We start from the raw sequence: 13,208 nt of genomic DNA on the forward strand, positions 1-13,208 counted from the left end.
GGAAGGGCCCTTCTGCTGGGTCCTCCTCACGCCCTTCCTTACTGACCCAGCTGCTCCTCCATGAGAGGAGGCAAAGCTTTGTGGGAGCTAGAAAGAGTTAAGTGGAAGCACATAATAGAGACATGGTGTGTTGAATAGTTTGGTGGGGATGAGCAAAGGAGGAGAGGGCAAGGAGAGAATTGGACACATACAGGACGTGTATGTTTAGGGGCAGTAGGAGGATAAAATGAGGGGTGGGCACACCAGCATGGAGGACAGGACAGAGTATGGTCATTGAAGGCCTGCCAGAAACTCTCTGAGAGTCTTCTGGTACTGTTTGTGGAAGGAGCAATGCTGGGAGCTTGGGGCACATTGTGATGCTGCCAGGTGTCCCCACAAGCCAAGAGCGGTGCTGGCTCTCTTCTACCCACCTCTATAACCTGCTTGCTGTGCAAAGCTTTCATTTGCTCCCAGCTTTCACTGAGATAAGGGAAAGCCTGAACATTAGCTGAATGGATATTTCTCTCTTTCTGTTTGAAGTCTGCTAACTGCTAAGCTGCCCCGAAATGTACTTTTGATCCTGTAAGCTTAGTGAAGGCAGAAGATAGGGCAGGATTATAGAAAGGTCTTGATTTTCTCTTGATACTTGGGTGTTACACTAAGTAGATTGCCAATTTATAGATTCCCTGGTCTACAGCCTATCTCACTCATAAATGTACTGCTGTTTCAGAGTTTGCCCTACCTCAGTGCTTGTTGTGACTTCTAGTGAGAGGTGATCATTACATATTTTTTATTTCAATCAAAAACCAGCTTTTTGCCTGAGAAGTTTAAAACTTTAAGTGACAAATTACTTACATGGTTATAAATACATTAAAATGCGAATAGAAGGAGTTAAGGTACGCAGCGTCAAGTCTCTAACCTGGGCTTTATGTCAGGGTCTGCTTTTAAGAAGTTATGGGGAAGAACACTACCTTCGGTCTTCAATAGTTGTTTTTGATGTTCAGCGGCTAAGTGAGGTTCTAAGTATCTAAAGATTGGGTCTTGTGATCAAGTTTGGCAGTTAATTTGTGGCAAACACCTTTTAACCCAGATATTGTAATTTCTGGTGTATCTACAGATAAATTGTATCTATAAATGTGCTCCTATTTCATTTCAGTACAAAATAAAATAGATTGATTAGATCTTTTGCACATGAAAATTTTGCCAACATTTTGCGGTTAATGTTTTAAAAATATATTGACATTATTAGAGGCCTAAATAGAATCCTGCTATTTTTTTTTTCAATTAGGATGAAAAGCTTATTTTATGAAACAGCTATGTTTTTAGTAAAATTTTTATTCACAGTATAATCACAGTGTCTTTTTTGCATAATTAGAGAAATAAAAATACCAATAAGACAGTATTTTTCTTGCTCAGAAATAATCAGGTATGATACCTGAGCAAGCTTTTTGTGGAAAAAAGCTTTCTCTTCTTTCCTTCTTCCTAGCATCATGTTTTAAGTCCATCTGCCTTTGCCCTCTCAGAAACCCACAGCTGGTGTTGATACTGTCAATCCTACACTGAATCCTAGATTAGATTTGGAAAAAGCTCATGATGAAGTGCTTGAACAGTACCTCTTTTCATCTGCATCTTATTTTATTCTGGACTTGTTGTACAGACATGATGGAATACGAAACTAAATGGAGACTTATGAAAATCCTCATTGAATGTTAGTATCTACCATCTCAGTACTCTGGCATTTCCTTCCAAATTAGTTGTTGTTTTAATATTCAAAAGAGATTAATTGTTCTTCTGTTGAGCCTGATGACATGTTGCTGGGAAAGTCACTGGCTGTGTGAGTTGTTCCTTTTGGTTCAAGAACTCGAGTCATATTGCAGCTATTTGCCCCCTTCTGCAAAACAAGATGTTGTAAATAAACATAGACTTAGAAATACTACTCTGAATCTTGGTAAGATAATAAATTGATCAGGGTATAAACTTTGGTAAGAGCTCTTCCATGGTGGTTGTCTTAGAATCTTTTTATACCAAAATGAACTTTATATAAAGTCTCTCTTTGAATATTGGTAACTCCAATGGTTTCCAATTAAGAGGCAGAACATTCACTTGTATATGAAATATATGGAATTGCTGGTATAGAAAAGATAATTTTCTAGTGATTATTCTAGGAAAAATACACATCTCATATGCTACATGTTTTCTCATCTTTTCTTCATTAGGGATCACTCAGCCCAGGTAATTTTAGTCTTTCTTGCTATGTGAAATCAGTAAATAATTTCACTTAGCTCTTCCTTTTTCTTCCACATCACCCCCTTCATAGTATTTGTTTACAATTGTCATGTGTGTTTGTGGTTTGTAGTTTTGGTTTGGTTTTTTTTCACTGTCCAATAACTAATAAGGAATGGAACCCGAGTTTCAAAGAGATTAAACTCAATTAAAGCATAGTATATTGTTGTAGTGCTAGGTTTAGTTTAGCAAGCTGCAGCTTTTCCTGAGAGCTCAGCGGAGCTGCTTAGGGCAGTGCCTTGTTGCACTCCCATAGTCCTTTTCCGACTCCACGGTTTTGCTCCGGTAGCTATCAGCCCTACTACACAGTGACAGTGAAGGAGGCCAGAAGGGTCTCCCCATGAGGGTTTGAGAGGACTTTTAATCACATCTTGTCCCACCGACCCCCAGAGGCAGAGAGACCTCCTGATCCGGGTGCAGGGCGGTTTTCTCAGGGACTCAGGGGCAGTACATGGGTGGAGTTGGGGTACAGGAACCAATAGGGAGAGCCCAAGGGAGTGGCCAGGGCTAAGGGCAAGGAACGGGGAGGGGGGAACAATGTGGGATAGGAAAAACAATGGGTAAACAAATCGCCACAGTATATGACCAGTTTTGAAGCAAGGCAGAATATATATTTTTGCTGTAACGATACAGAGTTAAATTTTTCTATGCTTTTTACACTGTCATGGGTCAGAAAGGAATGCTTTCTCCTTGGGAAAATTGAGGCAGTATCTGTAAAAAACTACAGTGTCCAGGCTTGGGTTTCTGATGCGTTCACTTGTCATACACACAGCACAATGCAATGTTAACTCACTCTTTGGAAAGATTGAAAGCTTTTTCTCTTCTCAGTCTCCCTAGTTAAATGAAGAAAATTATTTTATGTCTTGGTGCATATGCAAAAAAAAACCAAACAACCCTCACAGATAACTTACTGGAGTGTAAAGCAGATTGTGCACTGGGTCTAACAGCTCTTCGTCTGAAGGGTGAAGTGAAAGTATTTATGTAGTGCATTATATTCCAACAAATTTCCCATTAAACTGGAGAAATGTAATCACTGAGTGTATTTCATTACCCTGCATTTAATGAAGGGGACAGGGACACATAGTATGAGGCAGAGAGCAACAGGACCTAAAGAAAACACACAATGTGGGTATGGTACCCTTCTAAAAGTATGCTAAACATTGGCAAGCTTTGGACCAGACAATCTCCATGCAGCCCTTCCAACCTATGTTCTCATCCTATGGTTTTGGTCAGATACTGTGGTTTAAGCATAGACAAATAAACATGTACCTCTCAATTCTTCCACTTCGGGGACCGAACTGTCCCTTTTATGGCTCTATTACTGGCTCTGGGGTTTTTTATGTGTGATAACACATGCCCAAGAAAACAGATATTCACTTGCTTCCCTGCTAATCTTTAAGTTTTTCAATGTGTTATAGGAAAAAATTTAGAGCAAAACAATTCACATCCCCAAGCGCTCTCAGTATTTCAGCTAACAAAGGAGAACTTGTCCTTTCAGCCTCGCCTAAAACCATTTACATGAGACAGCCCTGCCTTTGCTCGCCTTCAGTTGACACCAGCCATTGGAAGCTGGCATATGCACAAGAATGTTTCATGGGGCTGTGCATGTTCAGATGAAATATGTATGCTCCAGTGTGTTCTGCTGTGCTCATGTATCTGTCCTGCTCAGTCAGGAGGAGATGAGCAGCTTCCCAAACAATCTGTGCTGCAATAGCAGAAGGTCCATTTGGGGAGCTGCATTCCTGGAAATACAGTGAAAAATAAGGAATTCAGAAAAGCATGTTCTGAATCAGACTGCAATACTAAGCAACAGTCTCATTAATGGTGCTTTCTGCCAAACATTGTTTCACTTGCCTTCAGAACTGTCTGCATTAATGACTACTTCCACTTGCTAGTTATTTACATAAAGTATTGTTCTCATGTCACTGCTAGCAGCTAGATAGCAGCTTCTTGCTAGGTGAGATGAAAAAGCAACAGATAGACCAAGTCGCAGATGAATTCAGAGAAAGCTGTGTTTAATGTGTTGGTAGTGTCTCAGTTTTGGAGACAAAACTTCAGGAGGAAACACTCCGCAATGAGTATCTCCTCTGAAGGAAAAAGGGCCTCCCCTTTTCCTCCACCAATAAGACAAGTGGGTCACAGCAAGTGAGAGTGGAAAAAAAACCAAACTGTTTATTAACAACAAACAAAAACAGGGATAAACAGGGAAAAAAACCCCTCAAAATACAACAAATGCCTGGAGAGGGAACAGAGACATGGGTTCGGACCAGCCGGGGCCACTCCACGGGCCCGGCGGGGCCACCCACAGGCTCCCCAGACTGCAGAGGAGGGAAGTGAGACAATGAGGCAAGGGGAGAAGGGAAGGGAAAAAGAACAAGACAAACCAACAGAACCTTTTTCCTGCTAGCTGGAACACAAAAGAACCCCAAAGAGCAGCACAGCGCTCCTGGCTCACTCCCTCCCGAGCCTGGCTGAGCCCGGCCGAGCCCGACCAAGTCCCCGAGCCGCTGGGCCCAGCCGTTCAACTGCCCCACACTTGGGTCCATCCTAAAGAAACAGCGTCCTTGGGCATTGAGCGGATGGCTAAGGAATAAAGCGTCTTCATTACATCACTCCAGGACAGGTAGGGAGGATGAAGTATTCCTCCCACAATGTCCCCACCATGCACAAGGTCAAATACATCACCTCTGGGGATGCCCTTACAAGAGACCCTCACAGACAGGTGAAGAGGATGAGCCAAGGTAGTCTGTGCTTCCCTGCATCTCATAATTTGATGTGTTTACTTGTTTCCAAACCTTTCCTGGCAAAAATGGGTGGACTTATAGGGACAAAAAAAAAAAAAAAAAGAGAATATCAAGATTCTTGAGGAGAAGTCATAGGAAAAAAGAAATTGCGGACCTGCTCAGTGTCTGTGCTAGGTAGCACTTTTCCACAGTCTCTGGTGGGAATGCATGGTGTCTAACCCTCATGACCAGCTGTGAAGATCTGAAGATCTTCACACAGCTAGAGAGGTCACCAGGCTGTCTGCCGAGTCTGGTGTTGCCGCATTGTTCCTACTTGTGTCTTAAATCAGCTTCAGGTTCCTGATGGTGGATAAGCAAATACAAATAAGTCTGAAACATTAAATTCCTCCCCTGAACTTAAGTGTCTTCCCAGAGAAAAGGAGACCATTCAAATACATTCATACAAATTCATACAAATACACTTCAGTGTGATTTAAATTCTGCTCAAAAGGAGCTTCTTTTGTGCTTCTGGCCTGTGACACAGAATTGGCTACAGATCCAGAGGTTTTATCTGAAAAGCAAACCTTATCATATGCATATCCATTGGTAACACAAGTCAGCTAAAGACAATTCTAATATGCGTTGAATAAATTAGAGATCCAAAGGGTGCTATACTGATACTGCAACTTGACAGTGAGTGACTCTTCATAAAAGAATGAGAAAGGCTGAATGTAAAGCCCATGTCTAAAACCATAGGTTTTACTGCACTTTGCTGCTGAAATGTCAGAGCCAACTGATCTCATTCCAGTATGACTCAGAGAGCTCTTCATTGTTTTGATTAATCTGCTCAAAAATATAAAACTTGATGACTTAGGATGGCTGTAATGATTGGAGCCCAAAAATCAGAGCATTTTTACTTAACTGAACAGGTATTTAGAGACATAATTACTATATAACTTATGCAATGTGCACTCACTGAAGGCAGTGAAATAAAATACATCAATATTTTGAAAAATTCCTGTAATAATCAAATTTATTAAAATCTTGGGTGAATAATTACTTTCTGGACTAACATGTGTTTTCCAGCTTTGTACAACACCTTGATCTAAGGGATTTTAATACTTTTCCATTTTCGGCATTTTTATTGCACCAGAAATGTGGCTGCAATGGTGACTTAGGAGCAAAATTAATTTCTATCAAAGCACAGTTTAAATTAAAGCAAGAAAACCTTATTAACCCAATTTAATAGACTCTAAATGTATAGAAAGGTTTTGAAAAGAGAAAACTCTTCAAAATAGTTTGCTGTCCATTCTTTAGGAAAGCAAGTAACACAGTGCAGCAAGGGAGCAGTGAGACACTAAAGGACATTATTTTAGTGAACAAAGACTGCTGTTAGTTGAGTAGACCCAGAGAGATGATGAGCACATTAGCACTGGCAAGTAAAAATTACTTATTTCATAACTGATTAAGATAATACTGACTCTGTACTGGATAGAGGACAGGTTATTCTTCTAGCCTGTTTTCCTAACATACTGAAGTAAGAAACCGATCAATTTTGAAGCTTTACAACATAGTAGGAACTTTTGATAGAACATTTCATTTTATATTTCTAGACACAGGGTAGAGGGAAACTTAGTTATAAGCAGGGGGAAGAAAAGAAGGTGGTATCTCAAAACCTGAAATATCTTTTATTTCTTTGAGGCTTATTAATATTTGTATCTTTGTTATGCTACCTACTTAATATAATGAGGTTTATCTAGATCCACCTTATCATGCCAAACCTGAGTTAGAGCCACATAATATTAAATAGATCTTTCAAAAAATTGGTTAAGATTTTTTTAAACTGAAAATGCTTTAATATTTTTTAACGTTTTTATTTGATGAAATGCTCTAGTTTTTCGTTCCTAGAGGTAGGCAGAAAAGGTCAAACAGGAGTTGAAGAGACACACAACCAAAAGTGGGTTAAATTTAAGAGAAAACTGTTGCCAACAATTGTGAAGAAGAGGGGGGAAAAAGGAAAAAAAGTACGATAGTCCTTGGAATAAACAATGCAGATACTATGCTTGGCTGAATTCTAAATGTAACATTTTTGTAGACAGTAATCAGTTTCAGACATGGTAAAGTAAATATTCCCAGTGGATGGATAAAATGTAACTGATGTTATTTTCTAGGGCAAAAACTGAGTCTGTCCTCAAGGTTAATGCAGGAAGCAAAATCTACACATCAGAGCTTGCAGCAAACAAACCAAGTGACTCAAAAGCTTTTCTTGAACCCAGAGATGTAATGTCTTAGAAAAATCACTTAAAAATTCATTACCATTCCATGTCTCTTTGTAGCTGCAAGGGCCAATAAGTTTGGTCATTTTTGCCCCACTGGTGCTCTGAAGTCCTGGCTGTCATTGAGGAACTGTCTGGAATGAGCAAAGCATGCCTCAAATAACGGGAAACTAGGCAAGAAGGGAGAGTTTAATCTTCTTGATTATTGTAAATCTAGTTTCTAGGGAATAACTTCAAAACTGGAGCTCATCCTTTGATATTTCTGAAGATCTTGTAGTATGACCAAGTGTCAGCTTCTGTGTTGCTATTCTCAGTTTGTTCTCAGGATGGCTGATTTGCCAGCCCACTCTGTCAGCATGTTTGTGTGTTTATTTTTAGTAGCAGACTGCAGACAGATGATTGCTATTGGCTGTGGTGTGATTTCTTCACATTTTCAGGTGTCCATTATCAGTCCTTTCCTGGATGTTGCCTCTCCCTCCAGAGCTGGCAGAATGTATGATGAGAGAGGTCCTCAACCCCTTGTAGTGCTCTATCGCCTACCTCAGCTTCATTTATTAAATAGGAGCAGTTTTTAAAGTGTTTCAAGTTTTCCTGGTTCATTTGGTATTGAAACAGTGAGAAAGGCATACCTGAGCTCTTCTGCCAGCTTTCCTTTGAAAGCAATAACCTCAGGCAGCGGAGCTGTGATAAATGGTGGTAAACTGTAACACACACAACCACTAGAGACTTCCCTGCAGATAAGCTTTCATTAGAGCTGTAGCTTTGGTTGATTTCCAGAAGTGCTAAGATCCAAAACATGTTGAAACAGAAAGAATCTTTTAATGAGATGGGAAACAATTCATAAATAGTTGCAATGGAGTTCAATTCAGAAATGTATTTGGTGGCTGTGAAGGCAAGTTGCTGACCTTACTGATAGAGCAGAGAAGTATTTAAGGTCATAAAAATGGTTTTGAACAGAAAAGATACCTTACACTCTTCAAAAAAACCACACTTGTGTTGTTTTGCTGCTTCCTCCTCAAACAGATTTTTACATTTCCATGAAAAGTAACATCTTATCAAGTAGATGGCATGTTCTGTTATTTCAAATGCTTTATTTAATTGCCAGAATCAGATGATGCTTGCCTCTGTGTCCTGCAGGTGAACTTTGCCCTTACTAGAGCACTGTTATAACTTCATAGAACCACACAGAAAAGTTTGAAGTGGAAATGATGTATTTTTTTTACATAATGACAGTTAATACTTTTCTGCATAGTAAAACTGCTTTCATATCACTTTCAATTCAGATTAAATAGTTATTTACAATGTAAAATATCCATTATAAATTGGCAGATTAAATTCAGGAATACCTGTGTGAAATTCCAAGGTTTATATGCAAGAGTTTCATATAACTATCTGGTAAGCAGGAATTAATAATTTGATATCATCTCCTCGTCTTTAATGCTTATTCTGCCCTCCAAAGAAGTCACAGAATTCCAGAACCTGGAAGTAATTTTCTCTAAAAAATAAATTACATGCAAACCTCCAAAATCTGATCTCTTGAGTGCATAGCTGCTGACTTGTTTATTGGATGTCAGCTTTTTTTAAGTTTTTGTGTTGCTTTCTGTCACTATTTACAGAGCTAGGCAGACTTAGCAGAATTTAAAACATTGCTGTTTTTGTAAAGGCTATTTTGTTTTTTTGCTGATGCACAGTTTCTCAGAGGTATTACATTTTCCTAATCTTAAAAATGTAGAAAAGTCAAAGTTTCTAGTTTATTTTCAAGCCACTGTCATGATATTTAGACATGGTATTTACAAAACCATTAGGGAATTTGACAATAATTTTGGACTGACTTCCTGCATTGTTGTTTATCTTTATATTTTCTTTAGAAATAGTGTTTTTATTTTGCTTCTTTTATTTTTAATATTGGCATGAGGGACTTGCTCCCCATCCCACCCCACACCCATCATTGCACACAAGGAGAATATATTCCTCCTATTACTCAATAGCTAAATCCCTAAAGCATTTGTCTGTGAAGGAGGGAAAATGAAATAAAGGGCTCCTAAATCTCCTGCTCACCAAGCTGAGTGCATGGCCATGCTTCTCTCTCCCTTTGAATCTGGGTTGCTGTGCAAAATAAAGTGCAGTACTCCTGAGACCAGGGCAGATAGAAGCCAAAGACTGGCACTGCATGGCTTCCCACAGCCTGTGGAGCAGCACTGCTGTTGTGGTGTGAGGAGGCAGTGGACACTGTTTGCCTCCAAGGACATACACCGTTGTGTCTGACTGGTCAGCACAACCAAGCCTGGCCTGGATGGCCATAAGAAGATGCAGAAGGTGCTGGAATAGGTGCATTGCATGTGTTTGGTCTGGAAACATGTGTTGCTCCTCGGCCTTTGTCAACACAGCAAGGTTTGGGAATGAACATGGAGTTTAGGGTGGGAAGAGCACAGAGCTTGAGTTGATTCATGGTTGGATAGGCAAGGGCCAGAGGAGGTGGTGGGGATGTGACAGGATGAAACCCAGCAAAATGAGCTCAGGCTATAATCAGTCTGAGCAAGGTCAACAAGAGGGTCACGAGAACGAAAGATTAGACTTCAGTCCTGTTCAGGAAGTTTTATCAGCAGGAACCCTATGAAAGACAACTGCACGAAGAAGCATCTGATTAAACTGACCGGCTCTTGCTATCTTAAATCTGATGGGCAAATATTTTTAGACGAAAACAGGGTTAGCATATTTATTCAGCATAAACTGTTTGTTCCTCTGTGAAGGGAAAAACTCTGTGGGAATTTTTGTACTCGCAGCTGGCATGCATACTGCTGTGCAGTGCAGTTTGCAGTCAGACCAGCAGTAGCCCAGTTATAGCTGACCCCAGAAGTCTGATCTTTTGCTAAACATTTTGAAGTGTTTTCTTCCTAAATACTTACTCAAATGTTTACTGTCTACATAAAAACTGCTAATGGTAGGGCTGCTAACTGCAACCAGGATACATGATGCTTTAATTGCAGAGAATGACTCAACAGAAGAGAACTGGGAGTCTGGGTGGGGGCTGAAGGAAGGACTGGATGACAGGAGACAAAGGTGTGTGTATGCAAGAGAGAAAACCTGGGGCTTTGCTGAGTTTCCACTTATAGTCCAGGTTGAAATACAGAAGACCAGTTATGCAGCCCAGAGCCAGATTTTTGGCTCTCAATGAAATAATGTTGGTGGCCTATATGGAAATATAGATGGATTCATTACCCAAACCCCCAGGGACGTGGTAGGTGTGTGTGGTTCAGGCACATGTAGCCATGGAGCAGGAAGGGTGATGGTGCTGAGCTGCCAAGGGAGGAGGAGAACAGCACAGTGTGGGATGCCCAGCGAACCTTTTGATCAGTGCATGGAACTTGGCAATCCTGAGGCTCGCTCTCGCCAAGGGTTGGATTTGTGAAGAGATTCTGTAACATGCAGCCATTCCTTCAGGGTATATGACTGAAGTTCATGGCAGTTACCTGATTTGCTAAAAAATTTCCTAAATCCAAGCACTGCCTCCTCCTCCACCCTGACCTGCAGCCCTCATCCCACACACATGCACACTACATTACAGGTACATTAGGATGCCCACTTAAACTTTTCTATATAGCAGTGATTCTATTTGAAATGCAGTGAGTAGCCAATTATAGCACCTAATAGCATTCTTCATTCCCACAACTCTTTGTTTGATCCAAAGTTTAGAGCATTTAAATTAAAATCAAGAAAACACAGTGCTTACTGACTGAGGCAATTGGATTCCTCTGGAACAATATGAAACAAGACTTAACAACAAACTGCCAAGTGGTACCACCATGTCAATTAGATATTTTCTTCTCAACTTCTGGCAAAGGAGTAATTGCCTCTAAGAACTCATTGCTTTATTCTCAGGGATGATATTTAAAAGATTTAGATGCTATGTCTCTGCCTTCACTGATGCTATTAATTGGTTTTGAGACACATCCCCATTTTGTCATTTCTAAAGGTGAAGGCTGTTCTGTGTTTTGTTAATGATGACAGCATTGCTGAGAAAAAGGAAGGTCTAAAATATTTGACTTTAAGAACATGACAGATTAAATAACCTGGGGGGTCCTAATAATCATCATTCACAATGTAGGAGATGACAAGGTGAAATTTCTAAGATGACATTTTGTCACTTGTGGTAGTCACTTAAAATGACAAAAGCTATACATTCTGCTCTGCAGCTTCTTTACTCTAATTGGGCCAATTTTGCTATCATGCTATTATCCTGCAGAGCAGAACTGGTGACAAACAAAGAGGCTTTTGTGATCCCAGCTGAATATTTTTCCATGAGCTCAAGAAAATATCTTGCCAAAAAAGAATGAAAATTGTCCCCGCATTTTGTGACTGGCCAGAAGCCCAAGGCTCATGTCTGTCTGGAAAAAGTCTCATCTGTATTTTTAGTTCCTGGTTGCTTATGGTGGGATTTTGTAGAAGGAGCCACAAGTCAGAGGAACTATAATTGCATTAGGGATTTTTCCTGTTATGTGTTGAAATAACTTACCTTGGGATATGGCGGAGGAAAAAGAGGACTAAACTTCCATTCCCTCACTCTCTGCAATTTTGTCAGTCTGCTTTAATTTAACCATGTTTTCCACTATACACCAGCACATAATTCTCTTTAAGTATGTAATGACACAAAACTTGATTGTGTTAGCACATGCTTCTTTGTAGCTATTGGGAAACTTAATCCATTTTAGAAATGTTTGAACTTTGGGAGAAAATTTATCATCAACAGCTACATGAAGAGTAGTAAGGAAGTGGTTCTATAAGCTGTTAATGTAGTGTGAAATCCTGAAACAACCCATCTTGTTAAGACGAAAACACATTATTCATTATCATTCAGAAACTTTGGGCAAAAATATGTTTCGTAACACACATTTGTTAACATGGACTAAAATTACACTAGAATGTAACATGGAGTGTATGTAGTGTGGGCATATATCCAACTCATCTAAAACACAGTTATTTCATGGAACTGTTAAGCTGTTAAAATGTATTGCTATCAAGAAACAGTTGTTTATTATAATAAGCATTGTTTTTCTGCATGACGGAATTAGGAAAATGTTATTATTAATGCTGTCCATGACTTGGAGAAAGATAGGCTTTGTTTCCTTCTACTGAACGAGATATTTATATTCATTGTTTTGGAGAACTAAAATTAGAAAACTGAAGGTAAATATTTCTCTCAATCCTCTAGCACATTTAAGTCTGCAGGGTTCAGATACGGCAGGGGTGGTGGTGGTGTATAGTTAGTCAGCATTATGTAAGGCACCAAACATTGTAAGACAAACCACCAAAAATATTACGGTGGTGTCTCTTTGGCTGAAGAGGTACACATTTTCCCATACTTTCCCTCTTGCCCTTTAGTCCATCTACATATGTTACATTTCATAGAATCATACATTAGTTTGGGTTGCAGAAGTCCTTTAAAGACTATCTAGAACAGCTCCCCTGAAATGAGCAGGAACATCTTCAACTAGATCAGGTTGTTTTGAGCTCTATTCAACCTGACCTTCAGTGTTTCCAGGGAACTCTCTGGACAACTTGTTCCAATATTTTACTTTTCTCACTGTAGAAAATTCCTTCTTTATATCTAGTCTGAATCTGTCCTCGTTTGGTTTAAAACCACTGTCCTTTGTTCTGTTGCAACAGTTCTACTAAAAAGTCAGTCTCTATCTTTCGTATAAGCCCCCTCTAAGTACTAGAAGGCTGCAATAAGGTCTCCCCAGAGCCTTCTCTTCTCCAAGCTAAATAGCCCCAGCTCTCTCACCCTTTCTTCATAGGAACATGTTTCATCCCCTTAAACATTTTTGTGTCCCTCTTCTGGACCCTCTCCAACAGGTCCATGACTCTTCTGTGTGGGGACCCCAGAGCTGGACGCAATACTTCAAGTGGAGTCTCACCAGAGTGGAGCACAGCAGAGGGCCAGAGTCAC

Source organism: Corvus cornix, chromosome 1A (assembly GCF_000738735.6).
Source record: "Corvus cornix cornix isolate S_Up_H32 chromosome 1A, ASM73873v5, whole genome shotgun sequence".
Classification (NCBI taxonomy): Eukaryota; Metazoa; Chordata; class Aves; order Passeriformes; family Corvidae; genus Corvus; species Corvus cornix.